This window comes from Elgaria multicarinata, chromosome 1 (assembly GCF_023053635.1).
Source record: "Elgaria multicarinata webbii isolate HBS135686 ecotype San Diego chromosome 1, rElgMul1.1.pri, whole genome shotgun sequence".
Lineage (NCBI taxonomy): Eukaryota > Metazoa > Chordata > Lepidosauria > Squamata > Anguidae > Elgaria > Elgaria multicarinata.
This window is the reverse complement of record NC_086171.1, coordinates 187,444,677-187,460,441: the sequence shown is the minus strand read 5'-3', so window position 1 is coordinate 187,460,441 and position 15,765 is coordinate 187,444,677. Positions and strand designations below refer to the sequence as shown.

The 15,765-nt window shown below is 41.3% G+C and overlaps 1 long non-coding RNA gene across 2 annotated transcripts in view; it reads right to left on the bottom strand.

Annotated features, from left to right (window-relative positions):
• LOC134411628 (uncharacterized) overlaps positions 1–15,765 on the bottom strand; it is a 458,652-nt gene that overhangs the window by 435,923 nt on the left and 6,964 nt on the right. Inside the window, exons 4-6 of one of the 2 annotated variants that reach the window (XR_010026359.1) lie at positions 14,689–14,756; positions 12,974–13,085; positions 6,128–8,038 (exon numbers count right to left, since the gene is read on the bottom strand). This is a non-coding gene — a long non-coding RNA (uncharacterized LOC134411628). Of the gene's footprint in view, positions 1–5,680; positions 8,039–12,973; positions 13,086–14,688; positions 14,757–15,765 lie in introns of those variants that run through there. The other variant, XR_010026358.1, reaches the window with a different exon arrangement.

The window sequence follows — 15,765 nt, the reverse complement described above, 5'->3', positions numbered from 1 at the left end:
ACCCTCCTTTACCTTTGGCAGCAGCAGTGGCCAGCAGCAGTTCCTTTTTGAAAACTTACTGTTGCAACCCATGGCAGCATTGCAGCTCTTCCAGGTGACCAGAGGTCAACAGCTGCCATTTTATTCCTCCAGAATGTCATGGAATGCCACATAACGTCACTCTGAAAGGTTCCTGGGGGGAAATAGGCAGTCCCCTACTAGATTCACCTGACAGCCACCATTTTAAATATACACCATAAAGTTTATTAAAGTTGTTCCAGTTGCTATCCAAAAGAAATGGCAACTGGAACTCCTTCATAATGGAAGTATAGTATTCTCATGGTTAGGTCAAGCTTTGAAGACTCCAAACTGTGCGTGTCTCTGTAGGGTGGGTTCTACTACACTTCCAGAAGCAAATGTCTTTGGGTCACATGGAACTGCTAATGGCCTGGCTTAAACAAGTCACAGTGGCTTTTTTTAAAGCCATGGCATGTGCCAGGTGCCTATCACCATCCTGTGTGCAGCTTGTCGAGTTCTTTGAATCCAGCCAGCATGACTTGCTGGAAGGAGAAACAACCATCAAATAAGCCATGGGTTGTTGTTGTTGGTTGTGTGAAGTGGGTAAATGTAAGAGAACTGTTAGGCAGCTGCTAATCAAGGCTTGCAGGGTGACTGTACAAAAGAGGGCAAGGCTCTTTTGTCACTCTACAAAAGAGGGCAAGGCTTCTGCAGCTTTAACTGTTGTGATGAAGAGGGAATTTCACCAGGTGCTGCATGCATACAAATGGCACCTGCTGAAATTTTCTGTACAGCTATTAAAGATACCGGAGCCCTGTCCTCCTTTCCATATGGTCACTCTAATTTAGAGGCAAGAGAGGGCGTTTTGGCTTCATTCTGAGGTGACCGGTCTGTAATAGAACTTGTTGCTTTAGGATCAGATGGGGAACTTCTGCAGGCTGGAGTTTTCCTGTCCCTGCTTTAGGGGTTGAAGATTGAAACATTAAACCATCAGCCTTCTACTTCTCAAGGTAAACTTCCAGGAAAACTATCTGCTGATGAAGGATGTTGGCTGAGACCCAAAGTTTTTCTGAGGACTAGGTCATGTTATATTATTTCACACCCATCTGGTAGTAAGTGCAGATATAAGAAGTCTACAGGTTGAGCAAACTACATATATGAATTCTGCGCTCATAGTAACAAATCAAAACAGGACAATGCACTTGAACCTACTTGGACGTCACTGCTGGTGCTTCTAGACTTCAGGAAAAGTCAGCTTCAACCTGTGTTCACACTTCTCTTCTAAATGCATCACTATGCAAGGCTGAAGCTTTTTATTTGCCTCCATTCTGATGAGCTGGCTGGTTGCCATCTAGGCCAGGAGGTACACGCATGAACTCTCTAGATCACTCACGCAGAGAGCAACTTGCCTCTCATTTTCTCACCATTCTTCTCTGACACCCAAAATATTATTTCTGCCAAACAGCAAAATGAAAGTTCAGCAGTCAAGACAGAGCTTTTAAAAAGAAAGAAAAAAATGGAAGACAAGAATAGTTGTGCTCACAAATCCTATTTTTGCAGGCTTGGGTATCAAATCTTCATGTCATAATCATGCATCTGATACTGTGTAATGGAAACTTCACTCACAAATGGACCCAAATAGCTGGACTCCTTATATCATGACCTCCTCCACCCTCCTGATCTATGCAACCAATTTTTCCTTAGATGACTCTTACTTTTAGAAGTGTAAAACTATAGCCAAATGGCCACACAAGGATAGCAGATATAGAAAGGGTCTCATAAATGTCAGGACTAAAGAACAGTGGCACACCTGCCCAGGCTATTTTTAGCTGGCATACTAACATTACACTGCCCAGCATCAATGATAACTGCATTCAAATGGGAGCAGGGATGCATGGAACACGTACATGGGTAAGTTATACGGAGTCATTACGACATAAAGATTTGCTACCCACACCTGCAAAAATAAAGTGCAACTCTTTTGCCTTCCATCTTTTCTTTTTTTAAAAAAAAGCTCTATTCTGAGTGGCCTACCTCCTGTTGAAAGCAGGATAGAATCCTCTTAGATGGGTAGCTGTAAACCAGACTTTTACCTTTTTATTTTGATATGTTGGGCATAGGTGGCTCATAGATCAATTAATAAATGGGGCAAGGGGTTGCTTTACAATGACAGGCCACTTCCCACATTATGAAATTCCTATCTTCACATGCTGTACAAGAGTTGCATGGTAACCCACATGTAAGTCACCATAGTTGGTGACTGAACACATGCATTGTACTAGATGTACACCTGATGCCAAGGCCTCCTCGAAGAATCTGGGGGTCCACGGCAATGGATTTTGAGTGGGGCTGTCACATATTCACACACACACAAATAAAATGCTTGTAGGGGGGCAGGGCAAATTGCCTCCTCCCCCCACCCCACTCTGGGCAAGACTGCCTGATGCAATTCAATCTTGGCTTAAGAACATAGGAGCCATGCTGGATCAGACCAAACAAGGGTCCGTCTAGTCCAGCATTCTATTCACACTGTGGCCAACCAGCTGCCTGTTATACTGGATTACACAATAAAAGCATTATTACGAGTGCAACCTGCAACAAAATTTTGAGCTCTCCTGCTCAGGGTGCCAGCCAGCTAGCCATGCCTATTTCTGGGCTTCTCCATTCCATTCCCCCTGCCCCCACCCTGGTGTTCCGGTTCCCCCCCGCCCACAGCGGACACTCAGTATTCTAAGCCCACTAAGCAGCATAACTGGTGAAATCCCAGAGTTAAAAGCTGGGTTTTCCAATCATTTTTAAATCAAAATGTTACCAGAACGCAAAGTAAACCCCTTTCTTGGACAGCAAGTTACAGACAGCTCCTTTTCAATCAGCAATTATTATTTTTTTCTGTTTCTCTCTTATGCTCCACAAAGGGTTAAATGGTCAATAGGTGCAATTTCCAAGAAACGGGCAACATACCTAGTTAAAAGGAAAAGGAAAAAAAGCTCCTCCCCATTCCCATACCGCCAACTCTTGCCTTGTGCTACTTAACAGAAATACATCTTCCCTTCTTTCCAACACCCCCGTTCCTTTGGGAGCAGCAAAGAGCTCGTCCAGCTATTCAGACTAAATGGATGGTTAACAGTACCTGTCAGCTCCACTGTTTTATACAGCTCCAGCTCTTGTCTTTGCATTTCAGACCTGCTGCAGCCATCAGTGCTCTGCCCGTAACGCTAGCTTCAATCTATGGCCACTTCACGGTACCAGGAGAGGAGCCTCCGCCTCCTGGCTTGAGTCCCACTACCTGGCTAAGCGCCCTCCTATAAAACAATCTGGGCTTTCTAGGTTTCACACTATGAAGGTGCTGACATCACAATTCTAATTTATTCTTTTAAAGTTGGAGCGCTGTTTGGCACATTTCACAATCCATTTCTTTTATGGCCTTTAAGACAGCCTTCTTAAGAGGTTATGAAATCTCTTGCTTCCATCATCATCATCATCATCATCATTATTATTATTTTCTATACTACCCCATAGCTGAAGCTCTCTGAGTGGTTTACAAAAAATTAAAACATTAAAAACAAGATTTAAAACCATAAAAACATACAATATACACAAAGACAACATACATTGAAAAAGAAGTTTGAGTCATTAGCCAAACCTAAAAAAACAGATCTGGGATTGATTAAAACTCCTCACATGCGGCTAAATGCCTGAGGAAAGTGAAAAGTCCTGACCCGGCGCTGTAAAGATAGCATGTTGACACCAGGTGGGCCTCATCAGGAAAATGATTCCAAAATTGGTGGGCACCACCAAGAAGGTCCTGGTGTTGATGTCTTCCAAGCCTCCCTCAGATTAGGTACCCAGAGAAGGGCCTTGGATGTTGATCGTAGCATGTAGGTAAATTTGTGTCAGGAGAGGCGTTCCCTCAGGTATTTAATCCACATCTCAGGGGTGCAGAACCTCTTTCAGCCTGAGGGCCAAATTCCATTTTGGGGCCTCAGGGGCCGTGGTCCAGTGGTGGGCGGAGCCAAAGGCAAAGGAGGCAGGGCCACTCTTTCCCCACACATAATACCAGCATATTTTAATTTACAGCTCTTACTACCAGTTACTAAGCCTTAGGAGAGGCATTTCAACTTTTTAGAATGGTGGAAAAATCTGTCCAAAAGCTGGGAAATCAACAAACGATTGGTGGTTGGAAGAAAGGAAAGGGGACATGGCTTTCTGAGGAACCCCAGAAGGCCAGATTGGGACCCCGGAACCTGAGCTTCTGCACCACTGTTCTACATTCTAGTAACCATAAAAAGCCACAACTATTAGCAGGTAAGCTATCTGTACTGGGCATTCACACAAGGGGTATCCAGGTTCCTTTTCTTAATGTGGAAAAATAAGGAATGGACACCCAGTTAGGCCACAAATTTCGTTTGTGGGATATATCTGAGGGAAAAGGCGGCTATTCTTCTACTGCTTTCAACCATACATATCACTAGGGCATAAGAACATAAGACCAGCCATGTTGGATCAGTCCAAGGGTCCATCCAGTCCAGCATTCTGTTCACACAGTAGCTAACCAGCTGTTGACCAGGAACAGCTGGTCATGTGTGGACATGTGTGCAACAGCACCATCCCACTAACACTGCCTCTGCTACTGGAGATAGCACATAGCTCTCAGGACTAGTACTCATTGATAGCCTTCTCCTCCAGGAATTTATCTAGCCCCCCTTTTAAAGCCATCTAAATCCATGGCCATCACTTCATCTTGTGGGAGGGAATTCCATAATTTAACTGTGCTATGTGAAGAAGTACTTCACACAGCGCAACAGTGAAGAATGAAATCCTCATATGTCTAGACTATGATAAACAAAACTGGTGGGCTAGTACATCTGGTCCTAAAACCAGAGCCGCTTGGCCATGGGCTTAAACTATATTACCCAGTCAATAATTGATCAGACATAAACTAGAAACCTAAAATATGTTATATTTAACTTGGTTTGCTCATAAAATGAATCATGCTTGATATATTACATTTTAAAAGTTAGTTTGTTCAGACAGTAATTACAAATTTACTCAGTTCGCTTTTTAAGGTTTTAAAATAAAAGCATTTTATGAGCAAACCAAGTTATACATAACATCACTTTAAGAACATAAAGGCTCCTTTACTTTCCCAAAGCAGCCTTCCTCAACTTGATACTCTGCAGATGTTTTGGACTACAATGAGGCCGATAGGAGCTAAAGTTCAAAATATCTGGAGGGCATCAGGTTGGGGAAGGCTGTCCTAAAGCAACAAAGTGATTTTAGATCTATGAAGTGTGCTCAAAAATGTTAACTATTATTAATTTTTCATTCCCACCTCCCCAAATTACTGCTTTTTCTAGGGGGGAAAACGGGGGGGGGGGGCTGAGTTTTTTCCATGGTTTCAAAATTTCTGGAATTTTTACATCTCTGGTGGGCAGTGCATGGCTAGCTCCTTTTCCCTTTGCATCACTAGTAGAAGAATTAGGCAAAGTAAGCAAAATGTGTAAATATTTACATGCATCAATTGGAAGGGCCTTCCTTCTTTATTTTCCAGTGAGCAAGACTATGCTTTACACCCAGTCTACTGTCCAAAACAAAATATTTGTTCACCAATGATCAATAAAATATAGTCTCGATAAGTGATGCTGATAATTAACCTCCGTTAATAGGCACACATTCCCAAGACTACTTTATTCCACAACTTTATTTTTTTCCCCTTTAAGTGAGTTATCAGAGGACAAAGCAACATGGAATTGAACACACTTTGTATCCATGACCTTGTAAGATCCTTTAAAGGAACAACACAGCTTCAGAATCAAGTCAGATACCCATTATACAGCATCACCAATATTCTGGTCACCACATAGCATGCAACAATAAAAGGCAACTCCAGCTTTACAGAGTTCAGAGATAGAGGAAGAGGGAGAGAGAACCAGTTGCATCAGAAATCAAGAGGTGGGAATGAAATTTTGTTAAGCTGCAGATATTATACTGCACAAAGATATTGCATAAACCACACATTGATAGAACAAGCTCCTCTGTAAATTTGTGAAAAGCAAAATGGGAAGGAGGAGCTGAAAAAGTGATTCATGATGCACATCCAGGGCAAGGAAGAGGCATTCAGCAAAAAAACCCACCAATGTTCTAAAAACAAAAACAAACCCACACACCCAAAGAACACCATCCTAAAATAAGCATTATTTGAAAATAAAGATATATTTATCGAAAACTATACCACAGATTCAAGAAAGGGAGTTTCTGTGGAAAGGCAGCCAATGCACAGTTTAACCAGTGCATGCTACATAGACTATATAGATAACTATATTGTCCTAGCACAGCTGCAAAGATCACTATGCTTTAGTAAAAGTGGACAGGGCAGGATATATCTGCATTTTCTCAGGTTCATGGAAGCACCCTTTGGTATTTGCTAAACTTGGCCAAGACTGTCATGACCCCCAGCCCTCAATCTTCCAGTGCGGCATAGAGGATTCCAATGAGGTCCAAGCTACTTCTTCAGGGATAGGAAGTGCCTTATTCAGGGCCCTCTCAGCCACAGCCCTGCTATCAGCCATAACTCATTCTCTGGCTCAGAGGATGAGTTACCAGCAGAACTTCCACCTCTCCAGCCTTGAAGAAGCCTCAGGCTGCAGAATCAGGAAAGGGACCTTTAACAATCCAGCTAGCTCTTCCAGGAGGGACAAAGCTGACCACACTAGCGGTATGTCAACGTACATATGGCTTTAGTTGGCTTTAGCTCCCTGATGAGACAATACCTTCCTATTAGCTTGGTAGGAGAGAGTTCTAGGAGCTATCCAGGGTCCTACCTACTTGTCTTGATCCACATTCCTGCCTTGAACTTACTAGGAGCTTCCTCTGCAACCCTCAAGGAATCCTGGCATAGGATAAAGAGCAGTACCAACAGATTAAATTTATTTATTTATTTTATTGAAAACATTTGTATCCTGCCCTATATCACTAGGATCTCAGGGTGGCGTATAGATAAAATCACACAATATAAAACAATAAATATACACAGCTAAAAACAAATAAAACCATTAATCAAGTTAAATGTCATGGGAGCTTTTTGAAAGTGAGCCATTTCTACATTACATGCAGGGAAATGAACCCCCTTGAACTCATTCTAATTGGTTGTCCTTAAAGAGCATCAGCAGCCAGATAAGGAATGCTCTCTTGTCTGGTGTAACAGGGAAGGCTATTAAGACTATCTAGAAAAGGCCAAAATGGCTTAATGCCAGGAGCTCAACCACTGCCGTTTCCCAGTTTAGAGGACCCCTTCAATGTCTTTACCCTCAGCCTGAAGGAAAGAGAATTCTCTCTGAAGATGGTCATCCTGCCTGCTGGCTGTCTTTCTCCTCCCTAGTATGTAGTCACTGCCATTTGACTGATAACTGACCCACTGATAGTGATCATGAATCTCAGGCAAAAGGAACACTTTGCAAGACCACAGACCCAACACAGAGGATTTTCAGGATTCACAATAACAAAAAGCTAAAACCAAATATGTATAACTATTTCTGCATAAGATTGGCAGGTTGGCCAACAGCTTTCACAGTGGTGTAAAGGTTCCTGAACTTCACTTCATCACTCTGAGGGCACTGTATCTTCTCCTCCCCCTCTCTAGCCCAAGGGTGCAGAGCAGCTATCCAAGCATTGCAATATTTCTTATGATTGTTCATGTCACCTTCGTATTGTGTATTTTCCTACTTAATTTAAAAGGAGCAAATGCCCTGGTTAACCGGAGCAGTCATCACAATTAGACTGCTGGATAAAATGTCCGCAATACAAGCTCTACTGAAGTGTTACAATGTATTGGCCATGCATAAATCCCTACAATATCTTGGCAGGCAGGCATTTCAACATTTATAGTTGATGCAGGGTCATGTGGCTAATCAGCTAATTGTTAGATGGACAGTAGCACAGTTTCAAATTGGCAGCAAGTTCAGCATCACACACTGCGAAGTTCGACGGCCATGGCGCATCAGCGATCATCTACTTTGGCTCTTTTGGCTTTCAGAGAAAGAAGCTGCAATGAAAGAGAAAGAACCATTTTTGATTTTGCAATTTCACAAATGTTCCATTGAATCAACTCTTCTATTTCCAACTAAACCAGCCCCCATGTAAGCAACTAACTTGGTTCTTCTTTTAAAACTCTACATCAACTAAAATTTCATTTGGCAATATTCCAGAAAGCACTATGAGCCCACAAGCATTTGCCAGTACAGGAATTGATGCCATTTACAAATCTGTAAGCAAATTTGTCACTTGGTGCTTTAACAAAAAAAAACAAAAAAAAGTGGGGGGAAACCTGCAATGTTGCAAGTTTTGTAGTGACTTTTCTTAAGAAGAACTTCTACTATATTGGTGTCTTCCGTTATTAATGTTGTCAGGATAATGTTTTATTCACTACAAGGAGAACCAGTTATCATAGTCACTGCTTGCCTAGCATTATAGCCACCAAACTCAGAGAAGAGGGTATTTAAACCTCAGATGCTTCCCTGTTGATGGGGGCTCAATACATCCACAGGGCTGATTCTGGGGGCTTTGTTCTTCAGTTCCTCTTCCTCCTTTCCATTTGCCTCCTGATAAGACTGTTTTGTTGGAGATATTCCATGAACACCAAGATCCCTTCCAACTCTATCATTCTATGTGGATGGTATTGATGGCCCATTGGGTACTTGTAACATGGAATTGAACGTTCAGTTGCACGATAGGTTCCATTGCATAGACTCCATGTGTCTTTCCCAGTGAACAGACAAATTCGGGACTAAGGTCCACCACTCTACCAATGACAGCCATTCAGTTCCAGGGTAGTGGTGCAGCTGGAACTAGCCTCAGCATAGGGTACCATAGATATCCGTATTTCCTAAATAACACATTTATTAATAGTATGGCCCTTAACAACTATAATTACCCAGCTGTAATTTTGGAGCTTGACTGAACATGGAAAACCTTTAACACAATATTTTAAAACAAAATGGTGTGGGAGCAACCAAATTGCTGCAGGAAAAAGAAGCAGCAACCTTTAGAATCACCTCATAAAATTTGAGAAGGGTGAAAAGCAGATGCGTGGCCCACACATTTTTTGTGTTTCATGCCCTAATACAATACAGACACAGCTAAGAAGTAGTTTACCTTAGAGATCATCTCCATCCATCCACTCCTGCCTCTTGTAACTTGGGGTGCTAGCTTGCTCCATAAGTATTCAGAGACTTATGATCAACTGGTTCATGGAGCAGGGTTTTCTCATCTCAGTTATGGCCCCCATGTTGCCATCTTACTGTACACTCCTAATTCCAGATCATTTATGAATGAGTTGAAAAGCATTGGTCCCAATAAAGATCCCTGTGCGACCTCACTGTTTACACCACTCCATTGGGAGAATTTACCATTTATTCCTACTCTCTTTTTTCTGTTCTTAAACCAGCTACTGATCCATAAGAGAACCTCTCCTCTTATTCCATGACTGCTAGGTTTGCTCAGGAGTTTATAGTGAGGGACTTTGTCAAAGGTGTTTTGAAAGTCCAAGTAAACAATGTCTACCAGATCACCCCTCTCAAAGAACTCTAAAAGTCAATGAGACATGACTTCACTTTTGTGAAAACCATGCTGATTCTTTTTCAGCAGGGCTTGTCCTTGTATATGCCTATTAATCTTATCTTAATGATACTTTGAACCAAATTACCCAGAAAATACGTTAAGCTAATTGGCCTGTAATTTCCCTGATTTCCCCCAGATCCCTTTTTAAAAATTGGCACTAGCCATTCTCCAGTCTTCTGGTACAGAGGCTGATCTTAGGGACATGTTACATATTTCTGTCATAATATCTGCAATGTCACATTTGAGTTAAGCGCTCTAGGCTAGATACCATCTGGGCCTGGTGACTTATTAACTTTTAGCTTGCTGATAGGGTTAAGAACTTCATCTTTTGTCACCACTTTTCCTCAGTTCCTTAGACTCCCTTCCTGAAAACATCAGTTCAAGCACTGGTATCGGTTCTACATCTTCTGCAATCCAGACAGATGAAAACAATTATTCAGCTTCTCTGCCTTATCCTCTTTTAGAGCATCTTCAAAAATGGTATCATAGAGTTAGGAAGGGGGAAGAATAGGGCAACCAAAATGACCAAGGGGCTGGATGAACTTCCCTTGAGGAAATGTTACGATGTTTGACTGTTTTAACTTTGAAAAAAGACGAGTAAGAAGAAATGTAATCAAGGTGTATAAAATTATGCATTATCTCTCTTTCTCTCATAATGTTGAACACAGGATTCATTCTATGAAGCCAAATGGTGAGAGATTCAAGACAGATAACAGGAAATATTTCTTCACACACTGCATAGTTACCATTATGACATTCACTACTGCAAGATGTAACAATGGCCACCAATTCGGATGGCTTTAAAAGGGGATTGGACAAATTCATGGACAATATTATTAATAGTTCCTAGTCAGTATCAGAGGCAGTACAGCTATGTACACCAGTTACTGGGGAACATGGGCAGGAGGGTGCTATTGTACTCATGTTCTACTTGTGGGCTTCCCACAGACAGCAGGTTGACCACTGTGTGAACAGAATGCTGAACTAGGTAGATTCTTTGTCTGGTTGAGCATGGTTCTTCTTATGCTCTTATGGGAAAATAAAATAAATAATGTTACTCTTGTTTTATAGTATAATTATTAATATTGCAATATTTTATGTTACTCGATAGGATTTGTATCTTGAAAGGCATCATATTCATGACCTCCTCCTCCCTCCCAATCCCCTTTCCTTTTGTGTCTTGTCTTTTAGATTGTAAGCCTGTGGGCAGGGACTGTCAAGAAATACTTTTGTAAGCCGCCGTGAGAGCCTTTTTTGGCTGAATGGCGGCATAAAAATCCTTAAATAAATAAATGACTGAAATAAATAAATGGCTAGTCAGTAAGTTTTGTTTCTATGATTGCTACTGAACAAGCTAGCAAAATGCATGGGCTTCGTGTGGTAATTAACTACTCATTCCTTTTCAGTGTGGCACAAACAAGAGTGCTGGATAATTTATGACATAGATCCAAGCCTTCATGTAATCAAAAATTAAGTGGCTCACTACTTCCTTTTTTCTTCATCACGGGGGTGTATGAACTGTAACTGTATAATGTGAACAAGCCAACAGCCACAGATGTGCTGTTTCAGTTCACGGTATAAATATTACTAGCAAGATAGCAACTATCTACTTCTGGGCTTAAACCCAGAAACGTGGAGCATTCACATTTTTTAACACAGTGTCCCATTTTTCTAAAATTGCTGATATGTCTCATTTAGCACCTGGCTTTCTTCAAAAATTGTAGCAACAATATTCTGAGCCATGAACTTGGGCCTCAAGTTACCAGAACATGTCTATGTTTTTATCGTAAGGCCTGAGCAATGCCAGGAATGACAAAATGGGCAAAGAGCCAATGCTATTTTACCCTATCATTGCTTTGCAGGAATCCTGCCAATTATGAGAAGTTTATGGAGCTCATACAGGATGTGATGTTAGGCAGGGCACAGATAGTATGCACTGTTTTCAATCTCAAATTCTACAAAGCTTATAATCATTTAATAGCACTTCCTCTTCACAGGACGTTGTGCTTGATATGTCATTATGGGCCTCTGACCACTCTCTGGTTCAGTATTTACATTCATTCTAAAAATCCGCTGCTCTTCTATGCAATAGCATTGATATGTGGATATTATTCCAAGCTAAGCTTTGGAATCCATAAATCCATTCCTTCAGATAGTTCTCCTTGGCTACTTTACAACAGTCAGAAGATTTCATCACAGCAAAATGTTGCAGCTCCCACCCCCAGAGGTGCTATAGACAGTCTCGCCAGTTCTACTGCTTGATAATAAGTGCACTTTTAGAGTGCACTACAAACTTTCAAAGCATTTTACATACATTACCTTCATAATTCTGATATCAACCCTCCTGAGGTTGCACTGCATTATCCCCTTCTTGCAAATGGGGGGGGGGGGGACTTAGTTGATGAGCTGGTGCAAACAAAATAAGCTCAAATTCTTAGCCATGGGGCTAAAAGCCTGGGAGCATAATATGAGACTGTGCACTTTCTCCCTGTTGTATTTTCCTTCCATAGAGTAAATCCTTCCCACCTTAAAAATAGTTAAGCCTATCCAGATTCCTGGTCAAGAGAGTAACCTCTTCAGCTTTAAATAGCTATGTCAAGAGCCAGTGTGGCACTGCGGTTAAGGTGCTGAACTAAAAGTGGGGAGACAACACTCAGCCATAAAGTGCACTGTGTGACCCTGCTGCCAGTCACAATCTCTCAACCTATTGTGAGCATAAAATGGTGAGAGACAGAGCCATATACAACACTCTGAGTTCCATGAAGGCAGGATCTAAATGCAAAACCCAAAATAAACCATGGTTGAGATGGGAGAAGGATGTTTATCGCAGGGAAGAAAAGCGCAATCCCACAGTTGCTCTTGGATCTCTAAAAAGAAGTTTTTATGCATGCACCAGTCTCACTGAAAAGGTCCAATGATGCCAGTTATTCTGTAAACAATACCTTGAATGAACATTATCCAGGAAAGGTTCTAACTATTAAATGGATTGAAATAAAGTCATGTAAAACTTTCATAAATGATTTATTCCATTGCAAATGTGCATAGGCTGCCTTAAACATGGCTTTTCCTGGACTGAAAGCCAAAGTAGCTGTATTTTTCACACCAACCTACATCAGACAGAGTTCTGTAAGCTCAACGTTAATTCAATAGAGATCCACATAATGGGGAAAAATGAACAAATCCCAACCTTTAAATTATATTATGGTTGCCATAAACTACATTAAAGTACACATTCCAAGTTAACACAATTCATTCATGTTATCTTAACACAAAGCACATGCAGCAAGCACATGAAAGCATAGAAGAACAGGAGCTGCCAAAGCGGCAATGGTCCCATTTGGAGTCTATGCCGAACCCGTACCTTTCCTTGCTGGTAAAAGTGAGGGGCCAATTCCAGAAGCCAAGCATTTTCAACAGCTGTTATGTCTCGCATGTAATACTTTGAGGTCTGTATGTCTTCATTGTAAACAACCCTAAAAATATAGCACGAAAAGGCACAATGTGCATTATAAAAGGGCATCTTCTAAGAGAGCATTTCAATATTATCCCACTTGTCATTTCAGAGGAAAGATTCCATGACAGAAACCCTAAGTTTAAATGACAGTATCACTGGACCAATTTTCACGACACAGCAGCTTATCGTGGGTTAAGTAACCCAAGATTAGCCCCAGCGCATGAAGCTGCCATTTTGAATATACAACCTCCGATCAGGGGGTTGCAGAATGTTGTGTATACCTGGTTAAGTGTTGGTTGTTTAACCCTTAATTAACCCATGATGGCCAATTACACACAAAATGCCACAACATACACAATCGAAGGTTTATTTTATTTATTTTTATAATAATAATAATAATAATAATAATAATAATAATAATAATAATTTTATTTCTTACCCGCCTCTGTTTGGATCGAGGCGGGGAACAACAATAAGTATAAAATACATAAAATACTGATTAAAAACATACTATACACTGTTAAAACATCCCTAAAAGCATACTAAAAGAATCCTAAAATTCCACTGGATAGGCCTGCAGGAAGAAATCAGTCTTTATAGCTTTCTTAAAAGTTGAAAGACTGTTAAGTTGACGAATCTCCTCCGGCAGGCCATTCCACAGTCTGGGAGCAGCAGAAGAGAAGGTCCTCTGGGTAACAGTTGTTAATTTAGTTTTTACTGGCCGAAGTAGATTCTTCCCAGAGAACCTGAGTGTGCAGGGCGGATTGCATGGGAGAAAGCGATCCCGCAGGTAGCCTGGACCCAAACCATGTAGGGCTTTAAAGGTGATAACCAACACTTTATACTTCACCCGGAAACTAATTGGCAGCCAGTGAAGAGATTTTAAAACTGGTGTAATGTGGTCACCCCTAGGTGTACCAGTGACCAGCCTGACTGCCATATTTTGAACTAGTTGAAGTTCCCTGAGTAGGCACAAAGGTAGCCCTATGTACAGTGCATTATTTATTTATTACATTTATATCCCACCCTTTTTCTCCCAAGGAAACCAAGGCAGTGTAAATATTCAATGGGCTAGTTCCCACGACACTCTGCAACTGCCAACCAGAGGTTGTATATTCAAAACAGTGGCTGTACATGCCCCGCACACACTTTTTACTAGTACATGTGGCAAACCAAGACAGTATGGGACTGATATATGTCTGTGCCTAAAACAACACCTGTTCCTTAATGATCAGGATGCCACAGACAACTTCTCTTCGCAGTCTAGCTGGTGTAGCTTGATTGAGCAAGGAGGCAGAATGCCTATTTGCTTCAACCAAATATGGACATCCTGTGGGCGGATCCTTCCAGCTGATTGACAGTACTGACATCAATCAGTCTGGAGTCAAAAAGCTATACTTATGGCTTTTCTCTTTCCTATGACCCCTTCATCAAGGACAACTTTGACCCATATAGTCTTATTCTATGACCTTTCCATTCTGTCCTTGTCTGACACATGATAATAACTATCTCCTCTACCATCTCTGTTGAGCCTGGGCTGTAGTGATCATCACTAGGCTGAACCAAGACAGTGGTGATTTTGTTGATTATTGCAGGTTTATTATGATGAACGTTTCATTTACCTGTAGGCTCCTGGCTGCATTAGCAAAGAATCCAGATACTATGCACCTTAGAGCAGGGTCTGGACCACCTAAAATGAAGAAGTGGACTAGTCATTTCACAAAGCTCTTGTTAGTGAACAAAGGGAATTTATGGGGGAGAAGAAGAATGTTAAATTCCACATTCTGCACTCTGTTTTGACACAGGCATCGGGCTTGAACTATTGCAATCAAAACATTCCCAAGTGAGTTTGTGGAAACCCCTAGACAGCATTATCCAGCTAATAATGTTTAGCCACTAGCTAAAACCTAGGTGATAGATTCATATAGTATCTTTAGATATACTACTTTTCAAGCCGACAACCTCCCAAAGCAGTTTACAATTAAAAACTCCACAACAGTATAGCGTCAATAAAAATCAATAAGACAAAAAGAAGGCAATGGCAATGAACGGGCTTTTAAAAAATCCATATATATTGTTTTATCTTTTCCTTGATCTTGAATGCAAGTGCCAAAACGTCTTATCAAAATGGATTCTTTATTTTCTTCTGGAGACGTTCCTAAGGAAAACTGCACAGAGCTGTCAGAATCCGATAGGCAGGTGCTAAACCAAGATGTTAGGTCCATCCTACCTTACTTCATTGACGGCAGTGCAGTAATTACTAGGTTATGAACCACTGACCTCTAAAGGTCTATTGAGTACCTCCTCGTAATCACCAAGAAGTTGCAAGCACACGCCTTTTGATCCTTCTCCTTTCAGCCTACAGGCATATAGCATCTTTATTGCAAAGAGTAGCATGACGCAAGCAAAAACAAAAGGAAACATTACAGCCATATTTATTCAGCCTTGTAAGTTAGCCTCCAAGTGTTATTAGATGGCAAAACTTTTTATTCACCTGCTTTTTTAAAAAACTCATAAGAAAGGATGCTGCAGAATAGACTGATCATGCCCTGCCTATGTTGTCTGGAATAAAAAAGCAGGAAAGTGGAGGTTGGGGAAGAAGGCTAGAAACTGAGCAGGCTGGCAGAAGAGGCATGGAGTGTTCCTTGTCTTCGCCACCACCACACTTGGTTTCTATGCTGAGTGCACAGGATAAGCCT